Raw genomic sequence first — 11,931 nt, 5'->3', positions numbered from 1 at the left:
GTACCCCAGTGATATCAGTGTGTGTGTGTGACCCGTACCCCAGTGAGAGTTAGTGTGTGTGTGTAGAACCCGTACCCCAGTGCGAGTCAGTACGTGTGTGTGGGACCCGTACCCCAGTGAGAGTCAGTGTGTGTGTAGCACCCGTACCCCAGTGAGAGTCAGTGTGTGTGTGAGACCCGTACCCGAGTGAGAGTCAGTGTGTGTGTGAGACCCGTACCCCAATGAGAGTCAGTGTGTGTGTGGGACCCGTACCCCAGTGAGAGTCAGTGTGTGTGTGTGGGACCCGTACCCCAGTGAGAGTCGGTGTGTGTGTGGGTCCTTTACCCCAGTGAGAGTCAGTGTGTGTGTGTGACCCGTACCCCAGTGAGAGTCAGTGTGTGTGTGGGACCTGTACCCCAGTGAGAGTCAGTGTGTGTGGGACCCGTACCCCACAGAGAGTCAGTGTGTGTGTGTGGGACCCGTACCCCAGTGAGAGTCAGTGTGTGTGTGTGGGACCCGTACCCCAGTGAGAGTCAGTGTGTGTAGGACCCGTACCCCAGTGAAAGTCAGTGTGTGTGTGGGACCCGTACCCCAGTGAGAGTCAATGCGTGTGTGTGGGACCTGTACCCCAGTGAGAGTCAGTGCGTGTGTGTGGGACCCGTACCCCAGTGAGAGTCAATGTGTGTGTAGGACCCGTACCCCAGTGAGAGTCAGTGTGTGTGTGAGACCCGTACCCCAGTGAGAGTCAGTGTGTGAGGGACCCATACCCCAGTGAGAGTGAGTGTGTGTGTGTCGGACCCGTACCCCAGTGAGAGACAGTGTGTGTGTGTGGGACCCGTACCCCAGTGAGTCAGTGTGTCTGTGTGGGACCCGTACCCCAGTGAGAGTCAGTGTGTGTGTGTGGGACCCGTACCCCAGTGCGAGTCAGTGTGTGTGTGTGGGACCCGTACCCCAGTGCGAGTCAGTTTGTGTTTGTGGGACCCGTACCCCAGTGAGAGTCAGTGTGTATGTGGGACCCGTACCCCAGTGAGAGTCAGTGTGTGTGTGTGGGACCCGTACCCCAGTGAGAGTCAGTCTGTGTGTGTGGGACCCGTACCCCAGTGAGAGTCAGTGTGTGTGTGGGACCCGTACCCCAGTGAGAGTCAGTGTGTGTGGGACCCGTAACCCAGTGAGAATCAGTGTGTGTGTGTGTGGGACCCGTACCCCAGTGAGGGTCAGTGTTTGTGTGTGTGGGACCCGTACCCCAGTGAGAGTCAGTGTGTGTTTGTGACCCGTACCCCAGTGAGAGTCAGTGTGTGTGTGTGGGACCCGTACCCCAGTGAGAGTCAGTGTGTGTGTGGGACCCGTACCTCAGTGAGGGTCAGTGTGTGTGTGTGTGGGACCCGTACCCCAGTGATAGTCAGTGTGTGTGTGTGTGACCCGTACCCCAGTGATAGTCAGTGTGTGTGTGTAGGACCCGTACCCCAGTGAGAGTCAGTACATGTGTGTGGGACCCGTACCCCAGTGAGAGTCAGTGTGGGTGTAGGACCCGTACCCCAGTGAGAGTCAGTGTGTGTGTGAGACCCGTACCCCATTGAGAGTCAGTGTGTGTGTGAGACCCGTACCCCAATGAGAGTCAGTGTGTGTGTGGGACCCGTACCCCAGTGAGAGTCAGTGTGTGTGTGTGGGTCCCGTACCCCGATGAGAGTTGGTGTGTGTGTGGGACCTGTACCCCAGTGAGAGTCAGTGTGTGTGTGTGACCCGTACCCCAATGAGAGTCAGTGTGTATGTGGGACCTGTACCCCCGTGAGAGTCAGTGTGTGTGGGACCCGTACCCCACAGAGAGTCAGTGTGTGTGTGTGGGACCTGTACCCCAGTGAGAGTCAGTGTGTGTGAGGGACCCGTACCCCACAGAGAGTCAGTGTGTGTAGGACCCGTACCCCAGTGAGAGTCAGTGTGTGTGTGGGACCCGTACCCCAGTGAGAGTCAGTGCGTGTGTGTGGGACCTGTACCCCAGTGAGAGTCAGTGCCTGTGTGTGGGACCCGTACCCCAGTGAGAGTCAGTGTGTGTGTAGGACCCGTACCCCAGTGAGAGTCAGTGTGTGTGTGTGGGACCCGTACCCCAGTGAGAGTCAGTGTGTGGGGGACCCGTAACCCAGTGAGAATCAGTGTCTGTGTGTATGGGACCCGTACCCCAGTGAGGGTGAGTGTGTGTGTGTGTGGGACCCGTACCCCAGTGATAGTCAGTGAGTGTGTGTGACCCGTACCCCAGTGATAGTCAGTGTGTGTGTGTGACCCGTACCCCAGTGAGAGTCAGTGTGTGTGTGAGACCCATACCCCAGTGAGAGTCAGTGTGTGAGGGACCCATACCCCAGTGAGAGTCAGTGTGTGTGTGTGGGACCCGTACCCCAGTGAGAGTCAGTGTGTGAGGGACCCATAACCCAGTGAGAGTCAGTGTGTGTGTGAGACCCATACCCCAGTGAGAGTCAGTGTGTGTTTGAGACCCGTACCCCAGTGAGAGTCAGTGTGTGTGTGTGGGACCCGTACCCCAGTGAGAGTCAGTGTGTGTGTGGGACCCATACCCCAGTGAGAGTCAGTGTGTGTGTGTGGGACCCGTACCCCAGTGAGAGTCAGTGTGTGTGTGTGGGACCCGTACCCCAGTGCGAGTCAGTTTGTGTGTGTGGGACCCGTACCCCAGTGAGAGTCAGTGTGTGTGTGTGGGACCCGTACCCCAGTGAGAGTCAGTGTGTGTGTGTGGGACCCGTACCCCAGTGAGAGTCAGTGTGTGTGTGTGGGACCCGTAACCCAGTGAGAGTCAGTGTGTATGTGGGACCCGTACCCCAGTGAGAGTCAGTGTGTGTGTGAGGGACCCGTACCCCAGTGAGAGTCAGTGTGTGTGTGGGACCCATACCCCAGTGAGAGTCAGTGTGTGTGTGTGGGACCCGTACCCCAGTGAGAGTCAGTGTGTGTGTGGGACCCGTACCCCAGTGAGAGTCAGTGTGTGTGGGACCCGTAACCCAGTGAGAATCAGTGTGTGTGTGTGTGGGACCCGTACCCCAGTGAGGGTCAGTGTGTGTGTGTGTGGGACCCGTACCCCAGTGATAGTCAGTGTGTGTGTGTGACCCGTAACCCAGTGAGAGTCAGTGTGTGTGTGTGACCCGTACCCCAGTGAGAGTCAGTGTGTGTGTGTGGGACCCGTACCCCAGTGAGAGTCAGTGTGTGTGTGGGACCCGTACCTCAGTGAGGGTCAGTGTGTGTGTGTGTGGGACCCGAACCCCAGTGATAGTCAATGTGTGTGTGTGACCCGTACCCCAGTGAGAGTCAGTGTGTGTGTGTAGGACCCGTACCCCAGTGAGAGTCAGTACATGTGTGTGGGACCCGTACCCCAGTGAGAGTCAGTGTGTGTGTGGGACCCGTACCCCAGTGAGAGTCAGTGTGTGTGTGAGGGACCCGTACCCAGTGAGAGTCAGTGTGTATGTGGGACCCGTACCCCAGTGAGTGTCAGTGTGTGTGTGACCCGTACCCCAGTGAGAGTCAGTGTGTGTGTGTGGGACCCGTACCCCAGTGAGAGTCAGTGTGTGTGTAGGACCCGTACCCCAGTGAGAGTCAGTGTGTGTGTAAGACCCGTACCCCAGTGAGAGTCAGTGTGTGTGTGAGACCCGTACCCCAATGAGAGTCAGTGTGTATGTGAGACCCGTACCCCAGTGAGAATCAGTGTGTGTGTGGGACACGTACCCCAGTGAGAGTCAGTGTGTGTGTGGGACCCATACCCCAGTGAGAGTCAGTGTGTGTGTGTGGGACCCGTACCCCAGTGAGAGACAGTGTGTGTGTGTGGGACCCGTACCCCAGTGAGAGTCAGTGTGTGTGGGACCCGTAACCCAGTGAGAATCAGTGTCTGTGTGTATGGGACCCGTACCCCAGTGAGAGTCAGTGTGTGTGTGGGACCCGTACCCCAGTGAGAGTCAGTGTGTGTGTGGGACCCGTACCCCAGTGAGAGTCAGTGTGTGTGTGTGGGACCCGTACCCCAGTGAGAGTCAGTGTGTGTTTGTGACCCGTACCCCAGTGAGAGTCAGTGTGTGTGTGTGGGACCCGTACCCCAGTGAGAGTCAGTGTGTGTGTGGGACCCGTACCTCAGTGAGGGTCAGTGTGTGTGTGTGTGGGACCCGTACCCCAGTGATAGTCAGTGTGTGTGTGTGTGACCCGTACCCCAGTGATAGTCAGTGTGTGTGTGTAGGACCCGTACCCCAGTGAGAGTCAGTACATGTGTGTGGGACCCGTACCCCAGTGAGAGTCAGTGTGGGTGTAGGACCCGTACCCCAGTGAGAGTCAGTGTGTGTGTGAGACCCGTACCCCATTGAGAGTCAGTGTGTGTGTGAGACCCGTACCCCAATGAGAGTCAGTGTGTGTGTGGGACCCGTACCCCAGTGAGAGTCAGTGTGTGTGTGTGGGTCCCGTACCCCGATGAGAGTTGGTGTGTGTGTGGGACCTGTACCCCAGTGAGAGTCAGTGTGTGTGTGTGACCCGTACCCCAATGAGAGTCAGTGTGTATGTGGGACCTGTACCCCCGTGAGAGTCAGTGTGTGTGGGACCCGTACCCCACAGAGAGTCAGTGTGTGTGTGTGGGACCTGTACCCCAGTGAGAGTCAGTGTGTGTGAGGGACCCGTACCCCACAGAGAGTCAGTGTGTGTAGGACCCGTACCCCAGTGAGAGTCAGTGTGTGTGTGGGACCCGTACCCCAGTGAGAGTCAGTGCGTGTGTGTGGGACCTGTACCCCAGTGAGAGTCAGTGCCTGTGTGTGGGACCCGTACCCCAGTGAGAGTCAGTGTGTGTGTAGGACCCGTACCCCAGTGAGAGTCAGTGTGTGTGTGTGGGACCCGTACCCCAGTGAGAGTCAGTGTGTGGGGGACCCGTAACCCAGTGAGAATCAGTGTCTGTGTGTATGGGACCCGTACCCCAGTGAGGGTGAGTGTGTGTGTGTGTGGGACCCGTACCCCAGTGATAGTCAGTGAGTGTGTGTGACCCGTACCCCAGTGATAGTCAGTGTGTGTGTGTGACCCGTACCCCAGTGAGAGTCAGTGTGTGTGTGAGACCCATACCCCAGTGAGAGTCAGTGTGTGAGGGACCCATACCCCAGTGAGAGTCAGTGTGTGTGTGTGGGACCCGTACCCCAGTGAGAGTCAGTGTGTGAGGGACCCATAACCCAGTGAGAGTCAGTGTGTGTGTGAGACCCATACCCCAGTGAGAGTCAGTGTGTGTTTGAGACCCGTACCCCAGTGAGAGTCAGTGTGTGTGTGTGGGACCCGTACCCCAGTGAGAGTCAGTGTGTGTGTGGGACCCATACCCCAGTGAGAGTCAGTGTGTGTGTGTGGGACCCGTACCCCAGTGAGAGTCAGTGTGTGTGTGTGGGACCCGTACCCCAGTGCGAGTCAGTTTGTGTGTGTGGGACCCGTACCCCAGTGAGAGTCAGTGTGTGTGTGTGGGACCCGTACCCCAGTGAGAGTCAGTGTGTGTGTGTGGGACCCGTACCCCAGTGAGAGTCAGTGTGTGTGTGTGGGACCCGTAACCCAGTGAGAGTCAGTGTGTATGTGGGACCCGTACCCCAGTGAGAGTCAGTGTGTGTGTGAGGGACCCGTACCCCAGTGAGAGTCAGTGTGTGTGTGGGACCCATACCCCAGTGAGAGTCAGTGTGTGTGTGTGGGACCCGTACCCCAGTGAGAGTCAGTGTGTGTGTGGGACCCGTACCCCAGTGAGAGTCAGTGTGTGTGGGACCCGTAACCCAGTGAGAATCAGTGTGTGTGTGTGTGGGACCCGTACCCCAGTGAGGGTCAGTGTGTGTGTGTGTGGGACCCGTACCCCAGTGATAGTCAGTGTGTGTGTGTGACCCGTAACCCAGTGAGAGTCAGTGTGTGTGTGTGACCCGTACCCCAGTGAGAGTCAGTGTGTGTGTGTGGGACCCGTACCCCAGTGAGAGTCAGTGTGTGTGTGGGACCCGTACCTCAGTGAGGGTCAGTGTGTGTGTGTGTGGGACCCGAACCCCAGTGATAGTCAATGTGTGTGTGTGACCCGTACCCCAGTGAGAGTCAGTGTGTGTGTGTAGGACCCGTACCCCAGTGAGAGTCAGTACATGTGTGTGGGACCCGTACCCCAGTGAGAGTCAGTGTGTGTGTGGGACCCGTACCCCAGTGAGAGTCAGTGTGTGTGTGAGGGACCCGTACCCAGTGAGAGTCAGTGTGTATGTGGGACCCGTACCCCAGTGAGTGTCAGTGTGTGTGTGACCCGTACCCCAGTGAGAGTCAGTGTGTGTGTGTGGGACCCGTACCCCAGTGAGAGTCAGTGTGTGTGTAGGACCCGTACCCCAGTGAGAGTCAGTGTGTGTGTAAGACCCGTACCCCAGTGAGAGTCAGTGTGTGTGTGAGACCCGTACCCCAATGAGAGTCAGTGTGTATGTGAGACCCGTACCCCAGTGAGAATCAGTGTGTGTGTGGGACACGTACCCCAGTGAGAGTCAGTGTGTGTGTGGGACCCATACCCCAGTGAGAGTCAGTGTGTGTGTGTGGGACCCGTACCCCAGTGAGAGACAGTGTGTGTGTGTGGGACCCGTACCCCAGTGAGAGTCAGTGTGTGTGGGACCCGTAACCCAGTGAGAATCAGTGTCTGTGTGTATGGGACCCGTACCCCAGTGAGAGTCAGTGTGTGTGTGGGACCCGTACCCCAGTGAGAGTCAGTGTGTGTGTGGGACCCGTACCCCAGTGAGAGTCAGTGTGTGTGTGTGGGACCCGTACCCCAGTGAGAGTCAGTGTGTGTGTGGGACCCGTACCCCAGTGAGGGTCAGTGTGTGTGTGTGTGGGACCCGTACCCCAGTGAGAGTCAGTGTGTGTGTGTGGGCCCCGTACCCCAGTGAGAGTCAGTGTGTGTGTGCGGCCCGTACCCCAGTGAGAGTCAGTGTGTGTGTGAGACCCGTACCCCAGTGAGAGTCAGTGTGTGTGTGGGACCCGTACCCCAGTGAGAGTCAGTGTGTGTCTGAGACCCGTACCCCAGTGAGAGTCTGTGTGTGAGGGACCCATACCCCAGTGAGTGTCAATGTGTGTGTGTGGGACCCGTACCCCAATCAGAGTCAGTGTGTGAGGGACCCATAACCCAGTGAGAGTCAGTGTGTGTGTGTGAGATCCATACCCCAGTTAGAGTCAGTGTGTGTGTGTCGGACCCGTACCCCAGTGAGATTCAGTGAGTGTGTGTGGGACCCGTACCCCAGTGAGAGTCAGTCTGTGTGTGTGGGACCCGTGCCCCAGTGAGAGTCAGTGTGTGTGTGGGACCCGTACCCCAGTGAGAGTCAGTGTGTGTGTGTGGGACCCGTACCCCAGTGAGAGTCAATGTGTGTGTGAGACCCGTACCCCAGTGAGAGTCAGTGTGTGTGTGAGACCCGTACCCCAGTGAGAGTATGTGTGTGAGGGACCCATACCCCAGTGAGAGTCAGTGTGTGTGTGTGGGACCCGTACCCCAGTGAGAGTCAGTGTGTGAGGGACCCATAACCCAGTGAGAGTCAGTGTGTGTGTGAGACCCGTACCCCAGTGAGAGTCAGTGTGTGTGTAAGACCCGTACCCCAGTGAGAGTCAGTGTGTGTGTGTGGGACCCGTACCCCAGTGCGAGTCAGTGTGTGTGTGTGGGACCCGTACCCCAGTGAGAGTCAGTGTGTGTGTGTGGGACCCGTACCAAAGTGAGAGTCAGTGTGCGTGTGTGTGGGACCCGTACCCCAGTGAGAGTCAGTGTGTGTGTGTGGGACCCATACCAAAGTGAGAGTCAGTGTGCGTGTGTGTGGGACCCGTACCCCAGTGAGAGTCAGTGTGTGTGTGTGGGACCCGTACCCCAATGAGAGTCAGTGTGTGAGGGACCCATTACCCAGTGAGAGTCAGTGTTTGTGTGTGAGACCCATACCCCAGTGAGAGTCAGTGTGTTTGTGTCGGACCCGTACCCCAGTGAGAGTCAGTGTGTGTGTGTGGGACCCGTACCCCAGTGAGAGTCAGTGTGTGTGTGTGAGACCGGACCCCAGTGCGAGTCAGTGTGTGTGTGTCGGACCCGTACCCCAGTGCGAGTCAGTGTGTGTGTGTGGGACCCGTACCCCAGTGAGACTCAGTCTGTGTGTGTGGGACCCGTGCCCCATTGAGAGTCAGTGTGTGTGTGGGACCCGTACCCCAGTGAGAGTCTGTGTGTGTGTGTGGGACCCGTACCCCAGTGAGAGTCAGTGTGTGTGTGAGACCCGTACCCCAGTGAGAGTCAGTGTGTGTATGAGACCCGTACCCCAGTGAGAGTCAGTGTGTGAGAGACCCATACCCCAGTGAGAGTCAGTGTGTGTGTGGGACCCGTACCCCAGTGAGAGTCAGTGTGTGAGGGACCCATAACCCAGTGAGAGTCAGTGTGTGTGTGAGACCCATACCCCAGTGAGAGTCAGTGTGTGTGTAAGACCCGTACCCCAGTGAGAGTCATTGTGTGTGTGTGGGACCCGTACCCCAGTGAGAGTCAGTGTGTGTGTGTGGGTCCCGTACCCCAGTGCGAGTCAGTTTGTGTGTGTGGGACCCGTACCCCAGTGAGAGTCAGTGTGTGTGTGTGGGACCCATACCACAGTGAGAGTCAGTGTGCGTGTGTGTGGGACCCGTACCCCAGTGAGAGTCAGTGTGTGTGTGTGGGACCCGTACCCCAGTGAGAGTCAGTGTGTGTGTGTGGGACCCGTACCCCAGTGAGAGTCAGTGTGTATGTGGGACCCGTACCCCAGTGAGAGTCAGTCTGTGTGTGTGGGACCCGTACCCCAGTGAGAGTCAGTGTGTGTCTCGGACCCGTACCCCAGTGAAAGTCAGTGTGTATGTGTGGGACCCGTACCCCAGTGAGAGTCAGTGTGTGTGTGAGACCCGTACCCCAGTGAGAGTCAGTGTGTGTCTGAGACCCGTACCCCAGTGAGAGTCAGTGTGTGTGTGTGGGACCCGTACCCCAGTGAGAGTCAGTGTGTGAGGGACCCATAACCCAGTGAGAGTCAGTGTGTGTGTGAGACCCGTACCCCAGTGAGAGTCAGTGTGTGTTTGAAACCCGTACCCCAGTGAGAGTCAGTGTGTGTGTGTGGGACCCGTACCCCAGTGAGAGTCAGTGTGTGAGGGACCCATACCCCAGTGAGAGTCAGTGTGTGTGTCTGGGACCCGTACCCCAGTGAGAGTCAGTGTGTGTGTGTGGGACCCGTACCCCAGTGAGAGTCAGTGTGTGTGTGTGGGACCCGTACCCCAGTGCGAGTCAGTTTTGTGTGTGGGACCCGTACCCCAGTGAGAGTCAGTGTGTGTGTGTGGGACCCATACCCCAGTGAGAGTCAGTGTGCGTGTGTGTGGGACCCGTACCCCAGTGAGAGTCAGTGTGTGTGTGTGGGACCCTTACCCCAGTGAGAGTCAGTGTGTGTGTGTGGGACCCGTAACCCAGTGAGAGTCAGTGTGTATGTGGGACCCGTACCCCAGTGAGAGTCAGTGTTTGTGTGTGGGACCCGTACCCCAGTGAGAGTCAGTGTGTGTGTGTGGGACCCGTACCCCAGTGAGAGTCAGTGTGTGTGTGGGACCCGTACCCCAGTGAGAGTCAGTGTGTGTGTGTGTGGGACCCGTACCCCATTGAGACTCAGTGTGTGTGTGAGACCCTTACCCCAGTGAGAGTCAGTGTGTGTCTGAGACCCGTACCCCAGTGAGAGTCTGTGTGTGAGGGACCCATACCCCAGTGAGTGTCAGTGTGTGTTTGTGGGACCCGTACCCCAATGAGAGTCAGTGTGTGAGGGACCCATAACCCAGTGAGAGTCAGTGTGTGTGTGTGAGATCCATACCCCAGTGAGAGTCAGTGTGTGTGTGTGGGACCCATACCGAAGTGAGAGTCAGTGTGCGTGTGTGTGGGACCCGTACCCCAGTGAGGTTCAGTGTGTGTGTGTGGGACCCGTACCCCAATGAGAGTCAGTGTGTGAGGGACCCATTACCCAATGAGAGTCAGTGTGTGTGTGTGAGACCCATACCCCAGTGAGAGTCAGTGTGTGTGTGTCGGACCCGTACCCCAGCGAGAGTCAGTGTGTGTGTGTGGGACCCGTACCCCAGTGAGAGTCAGTGTGTGTGTGTGGGACCCGTACCCCAGTGCGAGTCAGTGTGTGTGTGTGGGACCGGACCCCAGTGCGAGTCAGTGTGTGTGTGTCGGACCCGTACCCCAGTGAGAGTCAGTGTGTGTGTGTGGGACCCATACCACAGTGAGAGTCAGTGTGCGTGTGTGTGGGACCCGTACCCCAGTGAGAGTCAGTGTGTGTGTGTGGGACCCGTACCCCAGTGCGAGTCAGTTTGTGTGTATGAGACCCGTACCCCAGTGAGAGTCAGTCTGTGTGTGTGGGACCCGTACCCCAGTGCGAGTCAGTTTGTGTGTGTGGGACCCGTACCCCAGTGAGAGTCAGTGTGTGTGTGTAGGACCCATACCACAGTGAGAGTCAGTGTGCGTGTGTGTGGGACCCGTACCCCAGTGAGAGTCAGTGTGTGTGTGTGGGACCCGTACCCCAGTGAGAGTCAGTGTGTGTATGAGACCCGTACCCCAGTGAGAGTCAGTGTGTGAGAGACCCATACCCCAGTGAGAGTCAGTGTGTGTGTGTGGGACCCGTACCCCAGTGAGAGTCAGTGTGTGTGTGTGGGACCCGTACCCCAGTGAGAGTCAGTGTGTGTGTGTGGGACCCGTACCCCAGTGCGAGTCAGTTTGTGTGTGTTGGACCCGTACCCCAGTGAGAGTCAGTGTGTGTGTGTGGGACCCATACCACAGTGAGAGTCAGTGTGCGTGTGTGTGGGACCCGTACCCCAGTGAGAGTCAGTGTGTGTGTGTGGGACCCGTACCCCAGTGAGAGTCAGTGTGTGTGTGTGGGACCCTTACCCCAGTGAGAGTCAGTGTGTATGTGGGACCCGTACCCCAGTGAGAGTCAGTCTGTGTGTGTGGGACCCGTACCCCAGTGAGAGTCAGTGTGTGTCTCGGACCCGTACCCCAGTGAGAGTCAGTGTGTGTGTGTGGGACCCGTACCCCAGTGAGAGTCAGTGTGTGTGTGAGACCCGTACCCCAGTGAGAGTCAGTGTGTGTCTGAGACCCGTACCCCAGTGAGAGTCAGTGTGTGTGTGAGGGACCCATACCCCAGTGAGAGTCAGTGTGTGTGTGTGGGACCCGTACCCCAATGAGAGTCAGTGTGTGAGGGACCCATAACCCAGTGAGAGTCAGTGTGTGTGTGTGAGACCCATACCCCAGTGAGAGTCAGTGTGTGTGTGGGACCCTTTTCCCAGTGAGAGTCAGTGTGTGTGTGGGACCCGTACTCCAGTGAGAGTCAGTGTGTGCTGGACCAGTACCCCAGTGAGAGTCAGTGTGTGTGTGTGTGGGAAACCCTACCCCAGTGAGAGTCACTGTTTGTGTGTGGGACCCGTACCCCAGTGAGAGTCAGTGTGTGTGTGTAGGACCCGTACCCCAGTGAGAGTCAGTGTGTGTGTGTGTGTAGGACCCGTACCCCAGTGAGAGTCAGTGTGTGTGTGGTACTCGTACCCCAGTGAGAGTCAGTGTGTGTGTGTGGGACCCGTACGCCAGTGAGAGTCAGTGTGTGTGTGTAGGACCCGTACCCCAGTGAGAGTCAGTGTGTGTGTGTGTGTAGGACCCGTACCCCAGTGAGAGTCAGTGTGTCTGTGGGACCCGTACCCCAGTGAGAGTCAGTGTGTTTGTGGGACCCGTACCCCAGTGAGAGTCAGTGTGTGTGTGAGACCCGTACCCCAGTGAGAGTCAGTGTGTGTGTGTAGGACCCGTACCCCAGTGAGAGTCAGTGTGTGTGTGAGACCCGTACCCCAGTGAGAGTCAGTGTGTGTGTGGGACCCGTACCCCAGTTAGAGTCACTGTGTGTGTGAGGGACCCGTACCCCAGTGAGAGTCAGTGTGTGTGTGGGACCCGTACATCAATGAGTG

Source organism: Cetorhinus maximus, unplaced genomic scaffold (genome assembly GCF_964194155.1).
Source record: "Cetorhinus maximus unplaced genomic scaffold, sCetMax3.hap1.1 HAP1_SCAFFOLD_3204, whole genome shotgun sequence".
In the NCBI taxonomy this organism is placed as follows: domain Eukaryota; kingdom Metazoa; phylum Chordata; class Chondrichthyes; order Lamniformes; family Cetorhinidae; genus Cetorhinus; species Cetorhinus maximus.
This window is presented reverse-complemented; position numbering follows the sequence as displayed.